Below are 23,350 nucleotides of genomic sequence, written 5' to 3'. Positions count from 1 at the left end.
TGTGTCCTAAACGCAGTGAGGTCATCCATCTACGGCAAAATTCAAAGGTATTTTAAGACAACGCGTATGCGGTGTGCGGTGTGCGTAACCAACGGAAGACCCGAAAGGCCTACTCCCATGGCAAGAGTTTTCACCCCCGATTCGGTGTGGGAGACGGTCGCCGTAGACTTCAACGGGCCCTATTCGAAGTTCAATAATGTCTCAATCCTGGTAATAGTGGACTACCGGTCAAGATATCTGATTGCTAAACCGGTTAGATCCACAAACTTTGAGCATACAAGATCCGTTTTGGATAAAGTTTTCGATAGAAAAGGTTACCCGAAACACATAAAATCGGACAACGGTCCTCCTTTTAACGGGACGGATATAAAGAATATTGCCTTGAGCACGATGCTCACGCCATCTTCTCCACACCACTGTACCCACAACAAAACGGCTTGGCAGAGAGCTGCATGAAGCTGATAAATAAAGCGATGACTGCGGCGGCTTCAAATGGGACAAATTTTAAAACTGAACTGAAAGCGGCGATCCATGCCTACAACGCTGCTACACACTCCGTCACAGGGATATCACCAGAGGAGGTAATGACGGGAAGAAGAATAAAGCGTGGACTGCCTCTCCTCTGTCGCGGAAAAGCTACGATCGACGATAACCTACTGAATTCAAGAGATCGAGAGTCCAAAATACAAGCAAAGCGACGAAAGGACACTAAACGTGGTGCGCGTATGTGCCGGGTTGGACCAGGAGACACAGTATCTGTAGAACGTCATGTTCGTACGAAAGCAGAGTCTCGATTTGATCCCCGAAAGTACACAGTAATGAAAGAACGAAATGGTATGATTGTCTTATGTGACGAAAACGGACAAATTTTTAACAGACACGTATCACAGACAAAAAAGTCAGGAGTAGTGATGAGCACAGCTGACGGTAGTGGTAGAGGATCTACTACAAAACAGAATTCACCTGGAGAATTACGTTCATAGTGTAGAAGAGGAAACGATCAGACTGAATTAAATATATCAAAGAAATCCTATGGAAAATAAAAATAAATCCTATGGAAAAGGAAAATATTTGTTCGATTTGGTTTATTACAAGGTATTTTTTTTCTGTTCTCTCTTCTCTTTGGAGAGGGGGGGGGGGGGGGAGATGTGTGGATGCTTGAATGTATGCTGGTAGCACTGCAGGGTACCGATAGCTTTATGGCATCCGCCCCAGCATATACACCCCTGTTATGGCATCTCCCCTGGCAACGCATCAACAAACGATTACGGTCGTGCGACACCAACCTCCGTGATCGGCCCCTTTGGCTTTCAAGCATTAGCCCAGGTAAGACGTGATTCGCAGCAAAGGAGCAAAATGGTGGATTCCCGGGCTGGCGAATTACACAGGTTAGACACTCCACCCCCTCTCTAAGGGGGGCTGCCATACAAATGAAACACAAATTTATGCATTACTCGAGAATTAATCAAGCGAATAATACCAAATTTGGCATGTAACGTAACGGAGAAACATGTTATTTGCAAATGGTTGGAATATCTTGAACGAGAATCGTGTCTGAAAATAATCTGATATTCTAGTGTCGAGTTTTTGTAGAAGTACTAGATATTTTATAGTAATAGGTAATTTTAAAGGGTAGATTAGAGCAACAATCAATGAATAATTCTGCGATTGGACCAATGAAAGCGCTTAATAAGAAAACGTGGATGTGAGAACGAAAAATACATTTAGGACGGGATGAAGTTTTCTGGGTCAGCTAGTTTACATTTAAAAATGAAGTGTTCGGAATTTGAGACTGTTCGGAATATGAGACAAAACGGTAATAACTATGCCAATCAATGATACTGAAGCTAAAATTATGCTTCAAAATTGGATTTTTAAATTTAATTAAATGATGATGATGGTCCCGCCTCCTTCCCCTACAGAGGTTTGAGCAAGACGAGTTATCTAAAAGATAATTTTTTTTTCAACATTGAAATCAGTTTAGCAAACATGAAAAACGAACTGATTTTATTTACAGATATAAGTTCAAAAAATTGCAATGTCCAAAAAAGCCAATACTCAGTCATGTCCGCCACAGAGCCGATACGGTCCCGACGAGGCCCTTGCAGCCAAGTGGTCCACCAGAGCACAAGTCCAACCGCCAGCCTTGTTTTAGATTGACTTTGAATACCCTCATTCAGAGAAATCGAGAAAATTTCCTTTACGAAAAATTCCTAGACCGGCACTTAAAAAAAACTTTCAATTTAATATCCTTTATATCTGTGTCTCGCGCGCGACGCTCAAACTTTTGTAGACTACTTTTATTTATTTTTTTTTAAACTAATACAACTATAAGAACGACAAAATAAAAATAAAAATAGTCCATCATCACCAAGATCATGACAGACATAATAGAGATCAATACAAATTTAAAAAAGATGATTTAAAAAAAATTAAATAATCTACATAATATAATCCGTTCAAAAACTTCGTCAGATTCATTGAAAATATTGAAAACAAACTGCAAAAAAATTGTCCACATTAAATTATCCGTTCGTATAAAACTTCGTCAGTAAAGATCTTCGTCATAAAAATAAACAAAAACTCGTTCAGCTGTTAAGAGAACACAGCTTTTACATGTGAAATACAGTGCCTCTTAAATTCTGTAAGTGTTGTTGCGCATTTAATATGTCTTGGCATCGAGTTGAACACATTTATTCCTTTGAAGTATAACGAATTTTGTGAAGCACATGACAAGAAATTAGGTGTTCTTATTTCATTTGCGTTTCTAGTGTTATAACTATGAAAATACAGATTTCAATACAGATTTTTTGAGAAAGAATTAAGGTAAAAATATTTTTTTTCAGACCAAAAACACAGATTTCATGATGGCAACCCTGGTGGTGCGTACAGGAAGATCGGATCTCCTTCGTAATATTTGTTTTACCTTCGCATCCTTGTGGGGGTTCCTCAGATCCGTTTTTTATCCACATCCCTTCTTCCTAGTTGTTGTCAAGAGAGTATCGAACGATTTTAAAAACACCGTGAACAATGCCTGAAGGAAATCCAAGCTTTTTGGCAAGTTTTCTTATCGAGGGATCCGGATTTCATTGCGATTTTGGTGGAATGTTATGATCAAAAATGCGTTCAGATTGCAATAAATCTAGAAAAACGCACAAAATACATTACATCGTCGCTGAAGCACAAAGGACGTTTTTGGCAGGATGACGACACACCTACGATTGCATTCCATTTTTATGAATGAACCCGAAGGATCTCTATCGCTGCTCTCATGCGCAGAATTTCTCCCACGACACGCGAAAGAGAGAGAAAAAGCTTTCTCCTCGTGGTTTTTCCCACAGTGTCAGCCGAAAGCACGCATGCAGAGGTATTTTAGAAAACGACACCAACCGAATCGGTTCATAGCGAGCTCCGACTTCGAGCAGTGTAGAAGGAAATCTTGATCCTCCCCAAGCTTTCAACAAGTGTGAAACGGTGAAAAGTGTTAGTTTATTGTACCAGTTAGTGGAATTTGCCACTGTTCACGCTCGCGGTTTCGCAGTGAACTCCACCGAAAAAGAAGTGAGTTTATTGAAATAAAATATTCTTGCATCATAATTCATGTCCTGCACACCGGAAAAATCAGGAAAAACACAAACAAACTCAATTGTTTTCCTACTGCGGGATCCATTGATTGACAAGCCACACGCTGCAGGCATCGAGTTTTGTCGAACAATTGTTTGATCCTCGCCCATCCACAAGTGTTTCCAGCGGAAGAGTGCGTGTGTGCTTGTGTTCGTCACAACTTCCGACACAGAGAGAGAGGGAGTGCTACTGTCGAAAAAAAGAAGTTGCTATCATGGTGTGAATGGGTGGCAGTGAATGGGGGATAAATGGTAGACGCACGGCGTGGCACTGCCGCCGGGCACTTGCCGTCGTTACCAACGTTATCTGCTCCATCTTCGTCCCCGGAGTCGATTCATTGAAATTTAATCTCCTTCCCTCCGGATTCTCGAAGGAGTGTGGAAGGATTGAGCGAGCAAAAGATTGCGAGAATCAAGAGCACGTATCCTGTAGGGATAAGGATTATTCAATTAGTCTCAACATATTTGGATGTAGGATTTATGATCGGATAGAAATTCATTCATTTCGGCTGTTATTTTTGCCGGAATGAAATGTGGCACTTTGAATAAACAATGCGCATTCGTGGCAGCTGATATGGCGTATGAGGCCATCAACAGTTGGATTGATTGGTGAAAATTGAGTAGATTGTGAGCTGGAGAAAAATATTAAATTTGCGTAAATTTTCCATGCCCAGATAGTTAACACGCCTGGTGGTTAATGGATGGGATGTTTGAAATATGGAATCAAAGCAGTTCGAGCGAATCACTTTCCTCGAATTCCTCCAGTCGGACACGTGTTGATGGCCGATCCATTGAAAAGAATGAACAGCGAATCTTTTGAACTTTTCCGTCGAAGACATGTGTGAACGAATAGACTAAATAAACATCGCCATTCCCGGGAAATCGATACGTTCCAGTTGGATTTTTCCTTTCGATGAACGTAAACCGTTCGATTCACGTCTACGCAGTCACACGGGCAGTTCAATAACATGTGGTGGGGGCTACTTTTGCTACTGCTGAAATCGATAATCATTAGGTTCGGAACGGATGCTACTCCTGTTGGCGGCGGTTGCGGTGGAAAGCGAGCACTTGCGCTGGATTGTTTACATTATGACCAAATTGTATAGTAAATATGTTGAGTACATGAAGCAATTACCTTCGGGTTTTTCAATTGTTCCGTTCGCTTCCGGTGGTAATTAACCTTCGGCAATTAGAACCGATTGACTCGGTAAATAGAAATGATTAGGAGTCAAGGTCTAGAAATAGTGTTTGATCTTCTGCTGTGTTCATTTTGGAAGAATAATGTTGCGTGCCACACACTTTTCTGGGAAACGTAGGATGCTTACTTATGCAGTAAAATTTGTATTTTTGAACGTGGAGTGCAGTTCCTTTCATTTATTTTATAATTGTATGCCATCTCGAATGGTTTCGATCGAGATTACTTTAAATGTAACTACATTGATGACATTGAATCCAACCCAAATGTTCCAATATTGAAAGTTTACTCTTCGGTAATTAACTGGAATGCCTACGTAAAAGTAGGTAATTAGTAAATCAATTTTCCATTTCAGTATCGTTGATTTATTTTTAAGAAAAAGAAAAAAAATGACTTTTGTTCCTAAATGGGCTATGTTCCTTCAAGGCCGCGTGAAGTTGTATCTATCCTGAATTAGTGCTTATAAACATTCTGTACTTTTTATCTTATTTGCGTTTGAGACGCGGTAGATCAAAAGGGTACCAGATGTTCGAATTGTTTGATTCAATATATTTTTGACGTGGGACTACGTCTAACCGGAGTATATGGGGGGTAAAATGAAATCCTAAACACAGAACATGCAGGAAAAAATGAAAGATTCCGAATGCTTATAACTCGAACATTTCTTACTGGATCGGAAAAATGTTTGTATCAATTTATAGGGAATACTTCTATGCTTCTATTGCAATTAATAAAATGTTATTTTTCATTAGATAAACAATGGAATAACTGTAGAATGTTAAGCGTTATCTAAACGCCCTAACTGGCTACTAGAGGCGAATGAACTTTCAAGTTGAAATCCTCTATAGTATATAAAAAGAAGTTCAACTTGTTGATTCATGCAAGCCGGGGGTACTTTTTTTGCACTCCAAAAAGTGTTTTCCTAACACGGATTACAAAAGCGGGTACGAACACAACGCACTGGCTCGGTTATTCAAGATTGCATTGAAGGATATGCCTTCATATCTTCGCATACCATTTGATGATTAGGCAAAATGTTGATAACCATTTTCTGCGATAACGCCTTAAACAATATGCGTTCGACGCACATGTCAAAATAGAAACTGAGTGCCTGAAGTATATCAAATCAAGCAAATTCGCTGTTCGAGAAGTACGTAAACTTGAGAGATGCAAACTTCAGAAGGAAATGTAAAATAAAATAATCGTTTGATAATTCTTCCGTTCACATATTTTGTCCTAGGCATCATACCAAACGTAAAAGGACTGACATTAAATGTAGTTATCACGAAGAACATAATATATCACAATGCATGATCTGACCTTACATGGCATTATACAATCTTTTTACTCACAAAACAAATATATTGAAGTCAATTGAGTTCGGAAATTGTTTCATTTAATAAAAAATTCAATCATTATAAACAAATGATTGCTAAGCGAAGGTAGTCTCACGTCAACCTTGCGGTTATATAATAGATATAACCCACCCTTTTTTTTCAACCACTAATTTATTGGTACACTCTCTCAGGTTATCAGTCAGAACTACTGCGAAATTTTAATATACCTGATGAATTAGAGTTCTACTATATTATTACTATATTTAGATATTCTAGTAGCAGATTGTTTTAAGTTTATGTAATGTGATAATAGTGTAAATTGATTCGAATTTTGGATATTAAGCCAGTCAATATTAAAATCACCTGAAATTATATTTAACCTGCTGCAATCAACAATGCATTCCCACCAGACCCACCAAAAACTCTAGAAAACGCTGGTCACTAGGGGGAATGATAAATAATTCTATAGTATCCCATCTGCATGCCTCTTTCAACTGAAATATCTAAAAACCAGTTATTTTCAACAGCTTCATTTAACCGAATTTTGACCTCAGAATCATTTACTGCAGTTTCTAAATAAAAAACAATGTGATAATTGGGTAATTTGGAATCATTTCATAAAATCCGGAAAGCCGTGGTATGGTTTATTGAATGGTGGCTTCAGATTCTGGAATGCTCAGCTTGTTCAGCAAGTAGTATGAGTGATTTGAAGAGCTTAAACGAGCAGTAGAGTGATGCGAGGCGAAGGAGTGCACCTAACTGTTGTCGTCCAATAACTCTTGAAATAAAAGCAAATACAATTCCGTTTGCTTACCAAATTGTAACTATATATATTACCTTCGAAACGTAGTACAAGCATTTCTCGATTTGTGTTTGTAATTGGACAAATATATATTCAAATACAAAAAGACAAATGCGCACCTTTGCCCCATAGTGGGGGCAAAGGTGCGCACCGTACGGGGCTAAGGTACGCACTTATTAAATTGAACTTCTGAGATAACTTATACCAAAAATAAATGCTTTATCATCAGAAGCGGGAGAAGCATCATTGATAGAGAGTGTAGGCACCGTCCAGTAGGCAGAACGGGGGTGTTCTGTGTTTTTTTATGGGTAGAGAAGAGTGGGTGTTATAGTCGAACATACCACGTGGAAATTTTTGGGAGGAAGGAGACTGACAATATAAGATATCCGAAAATGTACAACATTTGAAACAAAATTCGTTTTTATTAACAAACTAGCTGAAATTATTTTTATGTACGTAATCTATACTCGCGGTATATAATTTCTTTTTTGACATATAAACCTGATGTAGACTAACACGCAATGAGGTACATATAGAGGTGGAGCAGTAGGCGGAGTGTATCTGTATTGGCAAGCAAAATATCGTGCCGTAATTATTTGCATTCGATATGGAATGTATATGGAAGAAACAACACAATGTTGAAAGTACTCACGGTTGCATGATAATTTGAGCCAAAATTCTCTTGAAATCATTCAACTGGTTGTTTTTTTACAGATGACAATTACATCGTGGCTTATTTCGATTATTCATGTGGTAAAAAGGTTCAGAGAGCAGTCGTATGCTTTGTTCTAGAAAACAGTAACATTTTCGGTGAAATTTTGATTAATTGTCTCACAACATACACACCGATACTGAGAGCCTTCGAAACATCAACTTCATAACGGCAAAATAATGAAACTTCGTTTGTTTCTATGATCGTGGGTGAGTGAAAATGGCACATGGAAATATCACTTTGATCCGTCTTTTTCGACGTGATTTTACAAATATTTACTCCACGCTATCACATTAGTCTCATATTCAGCGGGAGTACTACAAAAATACGTACGTTTTTTATTGATAAATAACTTCCTGAAAACAGCATTTTCACATGGATGCGGTGGGCAATCAAAGATAAACACAACGACTGACGTCACTATTTGCGAAATAGTTATGGCAGTGCATACTATGTCGCTCGAAATTCGACCATCTTCATTACCTTTTTTCCAGGACATTGACTAACACGCATCAATCCTGATACTGACTGTTTGAATCCGTTGCTCCGTTCTTGAGTTAAATCGTGAGGAACGGACACCAAATCATTTTTATTTATATAGATCAAGTTTATAAATACATAGTTACCTTCGCTTGATTTATTTGAAACTCATTGTTGAAAAAAAAAACAATATTGATTTGAAGTTCATTGTGAAAACATAAACATAAACGAAACATAACCGTTGTTGAATTGAATGCATGGTGAAAATAAAAACATTTTTCATTTGAAATTCATTTTGAATTATTTTTAAGCAATTGTTTATTTTTATTCCTCATCTTGGATTTCGGTTCAGAGGATTCCGACGCTTTGCCTTGAAGCGCTGTTGCTTCGTTGCGCTGTTCTGGGGTTCGAAGAGACAGACGGTGGTTCCACATGAAGCTAGAAGCCCAATCTCTTCCTGCTAGGTTTGCAACTTTGTTAAATTCGTGCTGGAGGTTGTTGGCTTCCGAAAAATCGAACACCATGCGCCGTAATTATTTGAGAGTCATACTTTGTCCAGTGGCCTGTGACTCTGACTGCTCACTCGTAAATACCTATCTGAACCGCACTAGGTGCTCGCTGACACATTCCAGCAGAAATAGAAAAGTCAATAAAAGAAGATTCAAATCATAAATCACTTTCTGATATGAGCCTCTTCCTCAGACCTGGTTCAGAAATACCGAGGTCTGCCTCAATCCGACACTTCGAGAGCATTTGAGCATTTCTGGAGTGCATTTCTTCAAATCAGTTTTCTTCTTGTGGGTCCCGTTAAAAATTTTGTTGAAAACATTTTATAATATTTTTAAGAGCAAAACGCTAGTGCGAGCTTTTACCCCACAGCCACTGCGCACCTTTGCCCCACAAGCAATTTTGGAACTAATCGAATTTTTAAAAACGCTCTTGAGCTTTTTCACAAAAATGAATACGCACTATCGTCTACTATAGAATGAAAGTTTCCTTGACAGTGTAGTCCAGTACTTTCCAGTTATTTTAGGTAAGTAAATCGTCATCTCCAAAACTGAAGAAAATTAGATCAAAACATCGCAAAACTCTTTTTACCTCATAACTTTTTGCCACTTTCATGAAATGTATCTTTTTTTATATGTGTGAGCTGCTGGTATAATAATGTATCAAAAGACTACACTGTTGTCGAAATGTTATGCTCGTTTGCTTCGAAATGGTCAATGCGCACCTTTGCCCCACACTACTCTATCCTCTGCGTAGAACGAGATACACACTTCAACATGGCGCAACTTGGTCAAAACCACCCCGAATGGGTTATTCGATCTGACTGGGAACTAAAGATAACCTACGAATTGGAAACTTATCGTAATTAATGTGAAATTGACGTTAATTTGGTAAAGGAGTGAGAGTTTTTCCATTTGGTTCTATAGTTATGAAACATTGGAATTTTAGTTTTTTGATTGTTTCGTGTCTGAACACAACAATAAAGTTCAAATGGCCAGTCTTTTTAATGAAGATAGTTATTATATCCCACACTATATGCTTCAATTCAACCGACTTCTTACATATCTCTGGAAACTCAGAAAAAATGAGTGGTTCTATAGTTTTGAAACGCAGTGTGCAAACTTGACACTTGAAAATACAAAAACATTTGTTTACGCACAGCGCTTGCACACAAATATACGAAAATAATGTAGTGTATGGTAGTTATTAACACCAATACACTAGAATACAAATTAAAGCGTTGTTTGTTTACAATGCCACAAAACAGCAAGATCATCAGCTGGTCTTATAGAAGTTGGACAGACTGCATAGTGTGGTTGCAATTAGTGAAAAAACGTATCGTAATAAGATAATAATCTATATAAAGGGTGTGTCACATCCAATTGCATCACGGAAAAAACGCTGTAGAAATTCGCCCAGTAGACCGATCCTTTTGAAAATTTTAGACAATAAAATAAAAACTAATAAACAACTTTTGGCATTTTCTTTTTATTCATACTTCGAGCCCAAGCCCGTATGCTCGCACCTTCCTCTTTACCCCGTCCATAAGGTTCTGTACAACGTCAGGTTGTAGTTTTTTTTGAACAGAAATCCATTTTCTCTTGAAGTCCGCCTCCGATTTGACAACTTTTGGGTTCTTCCGGAGGGCCTGCTTCATAATCGCCCAATATTTCTCTATTGGGCGAAGATTCGGCGCGTTGGGCGGGTTCATTTCCTTTGGCACGAAGGTGACCCCGTTGGCTTCGTACCACTCCAACACGTCCTATGAATAGTGGCACGAAGCGAGATCCGGCCTGAAGATGGTCGGGCCCTCGTGCTGCTTCAATAGTGGTAGTAAGCGCTTCTGTTGGCACTTATTAAGGTAAACCTGCCCGTTTACCGTGCCGGTCATCACGAAGGGGGCGCTCCGCTTTCCGCAAGAGCAGATCGCTTGCCACACCATGTACTTTTTGGCAAACTTGGATAGTTTCTGCTTGCGAATCTCCTCCGGAACGCTGAATTTGTCCTCTGCGGAGAAGAACAACAGGCCCGGCAGCTGACGAAAGTCCGCTTTGACGTAGGTTTCGTCGTCCATTACCAGGCAATGCGGCTTCGTCAGCATTTCGGTGTACAGCTTCCGGGCTCGCGTCTTCCCCACCATGTTTTGCCTTTCGTCGCGGTTAGGAGCCTTCTGAACCTTGTATGTACGCATGCCCTCCCGCTGCTTGGTCCGCTGGACGAATAAATTTGACAAATTCAGCTTATTGGCGACATCCCGGACCGAACTTCTCGGATCACGTCTAAACTGCTTAACTACGCGCTTGTGATCTTTTTCACTGACGGAGCATCCATTTTTGCCGTTCTTCACCTTCCGGTCGATGGTTAGGTTCTCGAAGTATCGTTTTAGTACTCTGCTGACCGTGGATTGGACGATTCCCAGCATCTTACCGATGTCCCGATGTGACAACTCCGGATTCTCGAAATGAGTGCACAGGATTAATTCACGACGCTCTTTTTCGTTCGACGACATTTTTCCAAATTTACGAAAAATTGACAGTGAAGCATGGCCAACGTGATCAATACACTCTTATCTGATTATAAGCGGAAGCTGAAGATATAATTCCTAAAAATTAAATTTCTACAGCGTTTTTTCCGTGATGCAATTTGATGTGACACACCCTTTATAAATATAAAAATGGATTTCTGTCTGTCTGATTCTTATGGACTCGGAAACTAATGAACCGATCAACATGAAAATTGGTATGTAGGGGTTTTTGGGACCGGGAAAGGTTTTCGTGATAGTTTGAGACCCCTCCCCCCTCTCTAAGGGGGGGGCTGCCATACAAATGAAAAATTTCCGCATTACTCAAGAATTAATCAAGCATATGAAACCAAATTTGGCATGTGGAGGTTTTAGGTTAGAAATATTACACATATTTCAACCAAAAATGTTCCAGCCAAACATGACAATTGAAAATTTTCGGAAAACTTTGAAGGAAAAAGGGAAAATTCGGTAAATTAAATTCCCATATGTTCTACAATTACATAGCGACAAGTGCTGTTAGTCCATTTGATGTTGGCGCTAGCGAAATTGATCTTTGCTCGAAACTGGAAATGGAATTTAATGTGATGAAACGCACTCCTATATTTTCTTCTATCTATACCAAAAAAAAGGATCGCCGGATGTGTTGATAAGAGCAGAACTCGAGAACTGTCCGATTTAGGGCTGTCTTTATTCTATTATATTTTCTGTATAAAACATTTATTCCATGTAACGGAGAAACATGTTATTTGCAAGTGGTTGAAAAATCTTGAACGAGAATTGTGTCTGAAAATAATCTGATATAATGATATAATGATGAGTTTTGTTAGAAATACTAGGAATTTTGTAGTAAAAGGTAAATTCAACGGGGTCGAATAGAAAATCAATCAATGAACATTTCTGCGATTGGACCCATGAACTTGCTCATAGCAAGAAAACGTGTATATTTGAAGGTATTGATAACAAAAAACAAATTTTGGGCGGGACGAAGTTGGACGGATCAGCTAGTAAGTAGTAAATAAGGCTTCAACAATGCTTCAATGACGCTTCAACAACGACATTTCTAATTTCACCTTGACTAACAGCGGTACAAGAAAAAGGTTTCTGAAAAAGCATTGGGTGTGTGACTTAATTCGTTTCGTTTTTTTATTTTATTTGAATAATAAAATGAACTAATACATTATTCAAAGTATTGGCCATCGCTAACCATTACTTGTTCCCATTTTTCTGGCAATTTACAAATTTCGTCGCGAACGAAGTATTCATCGAATCAATTTTCGATACCCTATTCTGAAGTGAAACGTATTCCACTCAAATGTTAGTCGGAAGGGACTATACGGCGGGTGAACCAAAATTTTCCATCCGCTATTTTACAAAAAGCTTTTAACTCGAACAGTATCATGAGGCCGAGCGTTGTCATGATGGAATATTCGTGACTTGTGTCTGGTCGCAGAATATGGACGATTTTCTGCAATAGTTCGGTTTAACCGCTTCAATGGTTGGCAATCTTTATGAAGTCGAGGGTTGATATCCAGGACCAGAATTTATCCAGAAGTGTCACAAAAATGCAAGGATGTATTGCGCTTGTATAAGTTTGCATAAGCGAAGTCCGGCAAGATTTATTTTCAAGACTAGACAACGTGATTATCATATATACCAATTAGTTGGAAAAATCATTAATTTTAATGTTTGAAAGGAGGCCTCTGAACAAATTCTGAACCTTCTGAAGCAATGTTTGATTTCAAAAACAGAGAAGTCTTTTGATGTTCAAGGAATTTCACTTACAGCTTTTCTTGATATTGAGGGATCATCTGCCAACATATTTCACAACTTCATGCGCAAGAATGTTTTTTGACATATGTATTGTTAAAATATAAATTGTTTTTTGACTTATTTATTGTTAAACATAAAAATAAACCTCAACAAAAAAAACAACCATTAAATCTATGATAAGAATGGAATTTGAGCGTAAGTTTAAACTCAACCGTTTTACAAATACTAACCCAAATCCCATGACCTCCTACCTACCTGTAAGATATTGCATGCTATTATAACGAATTAAAAAAGAATAATCTTTGTAAAAAAATTAATAATATTCACAATGATTTCTTTCAACGAATTTGGATATTATTGGTCCTAAAGGACGACAAAAACGAGTAGAGAATGCATAGGGGAGAGAGAGAAAGCGGATAGAGAGATGAGATGGGAGAGAGAGAGATAATAGAGGGATTCGAACCGTAAAGGAAGATTTGGGAGGCTCGAATCGTTCTTAACTCACGAACCGTTGAGGAAATCAGATCGATCGAAGATAAATTACAGTTTTTCTTTTTTGAAAAGTGAAGTGCGAGTGGAAATAAGGGAAGAAACATTTGCAGAAGTCCTTGGAGCCGTACACGTTAGGCAACATTAACCCTCCTCGCAGGAACTAGACGACGAAGGAGGTCCCTCAGAGAAAAGGTCGGTGGTCAGCGAGCCCTCAACGTTATCGCTGCTCCACACGTATACGAGTGAGTCGGTCGAACTTTTCAGAGGTCGCAGTGCGGTGAGGTCTGGTCGAGCCTAACCCCCGCTCATCGTCACTTAGACCGATGAGACCGATCCCTGAGTGCGGGCACCGTGAGTAGAAAACAACACACAGAAACCCTCTCTCTCTCTATTATCAACCAACATACATACCTTGATTCAACCTATTCCTGTTTGGCCGCAACGATTTTCTAATCCACTAACCTGACAAGAAAAAAATCTATATATTGTATATAAAAATGGATTTCTGTCTGTCTGATTCTTATGGACTCGGAAACTACTGAACCGATCAACATGAAAAAATTGGTATGTAGGGGTTTTTGGGGCCGGGGAATGAAACTCAAGTTTCTGCATTACTCGAGAATTAATCAAGCAAATGAAACCAAATTTTGCATGTGGAGGTTTTAGGGTACAATATATGATTCTATGGCGGTTAGATACTCCTCCCCCTCTCTTAGGTGGGGCTGCCACACAAAATTCAACGGGGTCGATTAGAAGATCAATCAATGCATAGTTCTGCGATTGGACCCATGAGCTTGCTCATAGTAAGAAAACGTGAATGTTTGAAGATATTGATAACAAATAAACAAATTTTGGGCGGGACGAAGTTTGCCGGGTCAGCTAGTATACAATAAATTTAAAAAAATATATACTTACCATTTCGTTCTTACGATAATAATACTCTCAATCAAATTCATCACCATCAGCTTCCGTAGTATTCGTGAGTCAACCTCGTTCAAAGGTAAGAGCCGACCCTGAGGTAATTAAACCAATCAGTACCACTGAGCTAGCCATAACTTACAGTATCTCCAACTAGATACACTATGCTAACCAATCGACTAATAACAGCCATATTAGAAGAATCAAATCTAACCACCGAACCAACAAGAGGTTGCCTTCAAGTGGGAGTTTTATCTCTTTCGTTCTGAGCTCTCGAGTTGTGGATGATCACCCTGTAACTGGGTCAATTTAGAACAGTACGATGCTTATCACGCTTATCAATAATATGGTCAGTAGTATTAGTTGTTCCCTTCTGTTACTTTTGCTTAGAACTCCTGAATAAGGAATCGTTGTCCTAGAACTAGGTTATTAAGCGAATCAGCGCGACAAAACTTTTGTTCACTCTGGATATCTTGGATTTTGATTTTTCTCCCCTCGACTCGTCAACGTCGGCGAGTCGAGGGGAGAAGTGCCCCGCGTCGGTCACTACGAACCCGAAACACTTGGTCGACACTCGGGGTGGTTTCGACAGCTTGGTCGAAACCACCCCGAATGGATCATTCAAACTGATTGAGAACTAAAGATGACCTACAAATAAGAAACTTATTGTAATTCATGCGAAATTGACGTTAATTTTGTAAAGGAGTGAGAGTTTTCCCATCTGGTTCTCTAGTTATGAAACACTGGAATTTTAGTCCAGTGAAACACTGGAATGTTTAGTGAATGTTTCGCATCTGTACACAACAATAAAATTGAAATTACCAGTCTTATAAATGAAGATAGTTGTGATATTGAACACTATATACCTCAATTCAACCGACTTGTTGCATATGTTTGGAAACTAAGAGAAAAATGAGTGGTTCTATAGTTATGAAACGCAGGGCTTATTATTTTATTCATTTTCACTGTAATGAATTATTTTAGAGTGCCCAAAATGATTGATGCAAAACTCTCGTAAATCTATCAGAAAATGACTGAACAATAATTGTGAGTAAAAGAGGAAGCTTGTACCTTCGATTTCGACCAATTAGAACGAGGTATTTCCATTTGGATAACGGTTGATATTTTTTAGTTGTTCGATAGTTAGTTTCGTGACATGTATTATTTATTCAAATTGTTATGGCGCTTAAAATTGGACATTGTTCACGATGCGATCGATTTTCGATTTCCAGCCCTTGAAAGATTCATCCTTCTGGTAATCTCTCGAATCAATATTGGAGCCAAACGTTTCGGGCGCAATTTTTTGTGTAGGGTAACACTGGGTGAGTTGGACATACGGGGTGATTTGGACCACCCCTTTATCTCAAAGAGTACGGCTCAACTTGGATTTTTTATAATGTCACCTCCTTTTATTGTTGAACCGTATGTACCTGACGTAAAAAGACTAATTCGGTAAAATTCGACAGGTGGAAGGAAACGGAAGCATGAACACAACAAGCACATTGATTGCCAAAAAATATGAGTTTTACGATTGAGGTTTTAAGGTTTTTCCCGATGATTAAACAAACTTTTCGTGTATTGTGCAGGAATATGATGCAGCGAAACTGTAAGTTTGATAACAATAAATGAAATTAATTGCATTTTAATTTTTACATGTTGTGTGGGGTAACATGGACACGTTTCTGTGGGGTGAATTGGTCCTACAGGTTTGAGACTTTTCTTTGGTCTAATTGATTCCAGATGCCGCTGAATTACAAAAAGAGGATGAGCAGATAAAGTTGGAAGAAGGAGGAGCTTGAAAGAGCAACGCAGACCATCAAGACCAAGCATCGAAAGTGTTTGAAAATGCTTGAACAATAGTTTAAATATCCATGCAGTTTTCGCGATGGTCTCAATCCAATTTTTCTGGACTGCAATCTGGCTAAGACACCCGGTATCGATCCCAGAACACTGTTACTGATTGTAACATTATCCCAAAATACTTTACATAAACATTAGTATGTTTTTTTTCGAAGAAACACACACTGGATCCAATCACCCCACAAACGGTCCAAATCACCCCGCATCAAATTTTAATGTCCAAATCATATCTTTTATTTTATGATATATTTGGTAATTTGAAGCTTGATATTATGATTAAACATTATTGATTGAGAGAAATTAAGTGTAGTTCAGTATACAATGTGACATTTTTTATTTAGGCCGTACTGGTTTGGAAATATTAGGCGATTTGCTTAGGGGTTCAAATTCCTCCCAATTTCCCCTACATACAATATTTTCAACAAATACTTCTCTTCTCGCGGTTGCCTGAGTTCTTCTTCTGAATCAGCATTGCCGATTCCTCCAATATCGGCACCACAAAAGCAGATTCCAGCTATCGACAGCGAGAAGAACATTTGATCGATGCCTGCATATGACCCCAATCAGCCACATTATAACTACTGCATATCGTTGGCTGCCAGCAAAATGTGATCGTGACAAAAAGAATGGACGTAATATTCAAAATAATTTACCTTCATGTAGTTGCGATCCGCACGCACGCGCAAAACCCGAGGAAAGAATTGAATTGTTTGTTTGTCAAACCCCATAAACGCCACTTTTAACAAAATTGACTTTTTGGCAGTTTTTGAGTCCTTGAGGGTACCTCATCGTCTATCAAAATTTCAGAAAAAGTTAGTTCTACGAACTCCCTTAAATTGGGGTTTTACTAGGAAATTTATAGTAAAAGAAAATTGTAATGGGTCAAACGGGATTTCAACTAATGGAGAGTTCTGCGATTGGACTTATGAACGTTTGCTTACTTTGAAAACGTGAATATTTGAAAGTCAATAAAACAATTTTGGCGGAACGAAGTTCGACGGGTCAGCTCGTATCTAATATATATTTACATTGCAACTCATTATATTGTTAGTAAGAAGGGAACTGATCGCTCGTGAAGGACGAAAAGGAGAGTATAATAATATAAGTAGAGGCAAAAGTGCAAAATTTGAAGCCTCTCAACACTTTAACAGGGGGTCTTCGTAGCCACTTGGTTACGCGTTCGCTTACCAAGCGATCGATCGTGAGTTCAAACTCAGGGCCCTCAATTGACCATCTTTGTGTTGTTATAGAATAACTACGTCCACGCAACCATCATCAGCGATGGAAATCGATCCACGGTCGAAATGAGATCGATTCATCCATACAATGCTCTGCTCTGCAAGACACATCGGGCTGCTGTTCTATAAATAACTCAACAATGATCAATATCAACTGTCTTCGCTGTCCGGTCTGCTGAACAATGGAAGAACAGAAAGAATACCCTTACGCCTAAATGGCTACTACTGTGTGATTTACCATAATGTAATGGAACAGAATACTTAACCCCTAAATGGCTACTACTAACTACTGTGTAATTATAATTTATAGAAACATAAACATATGTACATGTACACGATTAAAACCCGGCTCTGTTACAGCTAAAATGCTAATGAGCCTAATAAATAAATAAATGAGATAAAAAAGAAAAACACTTTAAGGACCGGGAAGAAATCTGTAAGACAAACGCCTGGGACCGCACGTTTTGACATTTTGTGAAGTTGCTTGCTTTGCTTGCAAGTTTTTAAGATGCTTTAAACTTTGCAGTTCACTCGCCTCTATGTGTGAAGTTAGCGGATGAAAGTTCAGCGGATAGTAGTTTTTGTTGCGTGCAAGTTTCCGTTCAACGTCTTGTTGGATTTAATGGAAAATAAGTTATTTCAGTTGAAATTAATTGATTGTTTATCAAGTAACAACCTTCAAAATCATGCTCATTAGATAGAGAATTGAATCATTCATCTTTCCACATAATTCATTTTCTTCTTGATCGTGACAGAGAAAAGTTATAGACTAGAACGTGAGCATAGGCCAATATAGGAAAATATACAGAATTTTGAAATTTAAAAACAGTTCAATTAGAGTTATCGAAGTTATTCAATAGAGAAATATTTTACCTATCTTCCAGCCACAATTTTATTAATCGGAAAAGGGTCTGAGAAAAGTTATAGACCAAGTTGTATGGGAGAAATTGATTATTTTGAAGAAAATTGGAAAAAGTTATTTGAAAGGACCGAAAACACATTCTCGCGATAGCACTCATTCAATAAAGAATATTTTTATTTATCTTTAGCCTTTTAATTGATCTGAAAAGGGTATGAGAAAAGTTATTGGCAAAAACGTTCACGAAATTTTTCGTTCATACAATAATATCTGAGTACTGAATGGTCCACAACAACGTTCTAGAAATCAAATGAGAGATAGTTGATAACGCTAATTAGATTTGCTATCTTTGAAAAAACATGAAGAAATCGATTTCTCATTTCTTCCCGATATTTTTGTCCACTACATCTACATACATTGAAATACAAATTTCTCTGTAAAATATTCCGTGTAAATCCATGTAAATTATGCTTTAAAGAGATTTATATCCCATCTTCATGCGTTGATATTTCACGATTTTAAAGCATTTCGAAAATCGTCTAAAAATTTCGACTTCGCACTCTGTTCCTTCATTTTCGAGTGTCAAAAAGTTCTATTTCCATTTTCGATAAATTAATTAATTTCCCTCCTACAACTCGTATACATTTTGGCCCATACCTTTTCTCAGACTCTTTTCCGGCCAACGGAAATTTGGCTGAAGAGCTTGAGCTTGAGCTTGGGTAGACTGTACAATTCGTAGTTGCTCTCCGTGATTGACCTGAACCAACCAAATTGCACAAAGAACACACAGAATGACGCTTGGGACTAGCCAACGAAAATTTGGCTAAAGATGGCTAAAAGTATTCTCTATCCAATGAGTATTATCTCAAAAATTTGTATTGGGTCGTTTCAAATAACCTTTTAAATTTTTCTTTAAGTCAATTAATTTCCCCCATAGTTCTATAGGTTTCGGGCTATAACTTTTCTTAGACCCTTTTCCAACCGATAAAAATTTGGCTAAAGATAGATAGAAATATTCTATATCGAATAAGTACTATCTCGAGAATGTGTTTTGGGTCCTTTTAAATATTTTTTTTTCAGTTTTCTTTCACATAATTCACTTCTTCAATTCAACTTGGCTTATACCTTTTCTCATACCCTTGTTTGATTAATGAAATTGTGGCTGGAAAATAGGTAAAATATTTCTCTATTAATAACTTCGATAACTCTATTTGAACAACTTTTTTTTAATTTTCAAAATTCTGCATATTTTCCTATATTGACCCATGCTCACGTTTCAGTCTATCACTATTCTCTGTCACGATCAAGAAAAAAATGAATTATGTGGAAAGGTGCATGATTCAATTCTGTATCTAATGATCATAATTTTGAAGGTTGTTACTTGATAAACAATCAATTAATTTCAATTGAAATAATTCATTATTCATTAAATCCAGCAAGACATTGAACAGAAAATAGCACGCAACAAAAACTTTTATCCGCTAATTTCACACAAGTCTGTAAAGAAGCTACGCAAAAACGAGAAATCTCGTGAGCGGTCCGCAAAGTGTTAAAAACAAAGAAAAGAAGAAGAAGGATATATCACAATCACAAACGAAGATCGATAACTTTAAGGAAAACATATATTTGAGACATGTAATTAGGGTCAAACCGAGCCAACACATCTCTCACCGGTACATTAGGCTGCCTTCCTCGAGCCCGAAGGGAGTTTCCTAAACTTAATCTGGCAACAAGATACACCTCGCACGACCAAACAACAAGTTCAATGTCGTGATAACCTTGGCATTAAACGCCGAGATTGTTGTTGGCATGATTTATACGAAAGAGTAGCGCATCTAAAGAACTCGTACTTTGTTTTCGCGTTCAAAGTTTACACTACGAAAACATCTGTTTTGAAGGTATCGTGTTGGATGAAGTCTCTTCTGTGGTATGTTGTCACATTAGGGAACTAGTTTGAGCACGAAATATGTTTCAATATTGCTTGTTTTTGTTACTTGGTGTATTATTCGGTTGTTTGAAGATGAAACATTTCTTATCACTTTGCGGTTTTCGTGTTAATCGTACAAAAAACCATCTAACGGGCTGAAATTTCAACTTAAGGACCTCGGATGGGTCTCAATCGAATCGTAAGAGTTTTCAGGTCCCGAATCGCGAAAAAACTCAAAATGGAAAAATTTACTCTAAGCCCCCTTTATTCCCGGACGAACACATATTATTACAATTGATGCGCCCATACTTTGCATCGAAGATCGTTGATAACCAGACATTTCATGGATTTCCTGTTTCATTGACAGATCAAAATGTACAGAGGAATTTATGGAGTCAGGAAAACAAATACGGTTGGGAATATACCAAGAAGGAACAACCTGCATGGAGATGAATTCATTATATGAACTCATGAATCCCGAATGACATTTTTCCAAAATTTCCGATTATCAATGGGTTTATAGACTCACACCGAATGACGAACCAAAGAGATAACAAAAGTCAGATGTTGTCACGTCCCAAAAAGTATTTGACTGACAACAAACCAGCTAACTATAAAATATTCTGCAACTGATGATTCTTGTAGGATTTTTTCTCAATTTTACTATAACATGGTATAATTTCGCGTGATTTATCCATGAAAAATAGTGAATACCTAAAATATTTCGAATATAATTATATAGTTTTCAACCTCGCCCTCCTCTCACAAGAATTCTATTTTGTTTGAAATGATTTATGTGATTGATTGATTCATGAAATGATTATTCAGATAATGTTTTCAATTTTCTCCTAAAACATTATTTGAAATTTGTTTCTTGTTGCATAACCTCATGGAATGGTCATAATAATTTAATTCCAGCAAACTGTGTTCAACAATACGGAGACAAATCAATCGTAAGGTTCAAAGTTGTGAACGTGAACGAAGAAAATGAAGAAGAAGATGTGTTCAACGAAATCGAAAAAAGAAATCCCTCGATTTAGCGTGGAATCAGTCATAGATTGATTACTAAATCGATTAAATAATCGATCACTTAATAACATTACGTTTTCAAACGTCGTTGATGTGTCTAAAACAGACTTTTAGTCTAATATGTTGCAGCTCGCCCAGATCAGCTCACATTCCGCCCGTGTCGAGAGGATCCGCTTTCAGCGGGTGAAGTGAAGCTTAGTCAAGCAAAGGGAAGTACACAATTTTGCTTTCGTATTTCCTGAAATTGCAGAAACAATAATTCGAAAACGCTCATGCGATAACTGAAAGAAGGAATGATTCCGTAAATGACCTGCTTTTGTTATACACGAAAGCTTTCAGCCATTCTTCGATGCTACTTCTTTCATTCCCGACAATTTTTTTTACTGCCTATCATCCCAGGTAATTCGGTGCACTGTAAAGCTCTATTTCCTTTCTCTTTTTCTTCCCTTTTTTTTCTCTTCCATGCCTTCGCGACTCAGGATAACACCGCAATCATCCGCTTTCCCGGATTGTGTTGGTACGTCAGGTGATTACAACGTTGCGGAACACACCGTGTGCTGATCCACTTCGCGTGGGCTTTCCCCATTCTTTCTGGGTAATCGCGTGTGTTTGTGTGGGGGTGTATTTTGAGGTGTGAGTGAAGCCACACCACACGAAGAAGTGCCTGCGTATCTCTCTCTGTTTCACGTGGTTTCGTGATTTCTTGGAGTGCGCGGGATTACGAACGAAGTATAACGCGCGGAATTAGACGACCAAAACAACAATCGACTCGGGTTTCGCAGTGTGTGGGTGGTGAGTGTAACTTTGAGGTTGGCATTGAATTTCAGCATATTGATCAACAACGAACAAAGGTCGACTTGGGGGCACCGGGAAGTTCGAGGAAAGAACCAGAGCCTAGTGCAAGGACGAGTTTGTGTGGCTTAGAGTGGGGGAAAACGTCAGGTGGCACTCAACGAGAGCAGTGGCAGAGTCGGGGGAAGGCAGCCGTTAAGAGACAGGTAAGTCCGGTAAATATAGATTATTGACAGGATGAGAGAGAGAAAGCGCAAACAACTGGGCGGTACTATCAGATAATGATATTGTGTTTGGAGGACCTCTTCTCCAGACAGATGACACTCGAGCGAGGCTTTCCGGCGAAGCGCTGATTTTTCGTCTGCGTACTTTTCGACGAAGTGTCAATATCTATTATGGATCGTGACACGCTTGTTTATTTCTGATATTGATTACTGGAGTCATGGAAATGACTAATTGCCGAACGATGGAATTATTCATGGGGAGCATTTGCGTTGATTGCGAGATTAAATCTCGTCGTAAATGTTTGTCGTTTGTCTTCCTCAAAATAATTACTTCGACAACAATGTTTTCCGCTTTCACGGGGTTAATTTATGGTACTGAGGTAGCTCCAGAATTGATGAAAGCACAGAGAGTACACCAAGGCAAAGGCGCCCTTAACTTTTAACTTCATCGCATCACTATCCGCTTCCGTGGAAAACAACGGCGAAACTCAACCGTTCCCATTACTTTAAAACAAATAATCGATAAATTTCCACCAAAATCTGTACTCTTCTCGGAAACTTTCTCAGCACCTCAGCAGGAACGAAACGGAGGAGGGCGTGAAACGGACCCAAGAACAAAAAAGAATCATCCCGCCACCCATATCATACATATTTGAGGTACGGTAGACAGCAGCGGGCGTTTCCAGGGAGGGCCCCATAAAACCGCCTTCATAATGACTAGATACTGCTGTTTTGTTCTTCCCGGAGCGGTTTCCTTTTTGGGGTCGCGCCCATGCGAGCATAATTTTCCGCTGTCTTTGGCGTCTGACTTCATTGTTTTGGAACCCGGGCGCTCGAGCACCATCAGAAAGAACAAAACTCGTCGAACCGGTCACATAAACAATTAATTTCACGCTTCCGACACGGTTTCGATGGCATCGAAACACGGTGGGAATGGGATCATGTTTACTTTCAACTTTGGAAAATGAGAGATTAATTTACTCGCTGAAAGTGGGCGGGGTGGGATGAAAAGAAGGTCGGAAGGTTCAGTTCGTGTACGCAGAAGAGCTTGTTCTGGAATA

At 38.6% G+C, this 23,350-nt stretch overlaps 1 protein-coding gene across 3 annotated transcripts in view; it reads left to right on the top strand.

The window, feature by feature from the left end:
- The first annotated feature begins 3,415 nt into the window (after window positions 1-3,415).
- LOC129771684 (calbindin-32) overlaps window positions 3,416-23,350 on the top strand; it is a 242,733-nt gene continuing 222,798 nt past the window's right edge. For 2 of the 3 annotated variants that reach the window (XM_055775597.1, XM_055775594.1), the window contains exons 1-2: window positions 3,416-3,561; window positions 21,753-22,271. The gene's annotated coding sequence lies outside the window, so the exon portion shown is untranslated. The remainder of the gene's footprint in view (window positions 3,562-21,752; window positions 22,272-23,350) is intronic. The other variant, XM_055775596.1, reaches the window with a different exon arrangement.

This window comes from Toxorhynchites rutilus, chromosome 2 (genome assembly GCF_029784135.1).
Source record: "Toxorhynchites rutilus septentrionalis strain SRP chromosome 2, ASM2978413v1, whole genome shotgun sequence".
In the NCBI taxonomy this organism is placed as follows: domain Eukaryota; kingdom Metazoa; phylum Arthropoda; class Insecta; order Diptera; family Culicidae; genus Toxorhynchites; species Toxorhynchites rutilus.
This window is presented reverse-complemented; position numbering and strand designations above follow the sequence as displayed.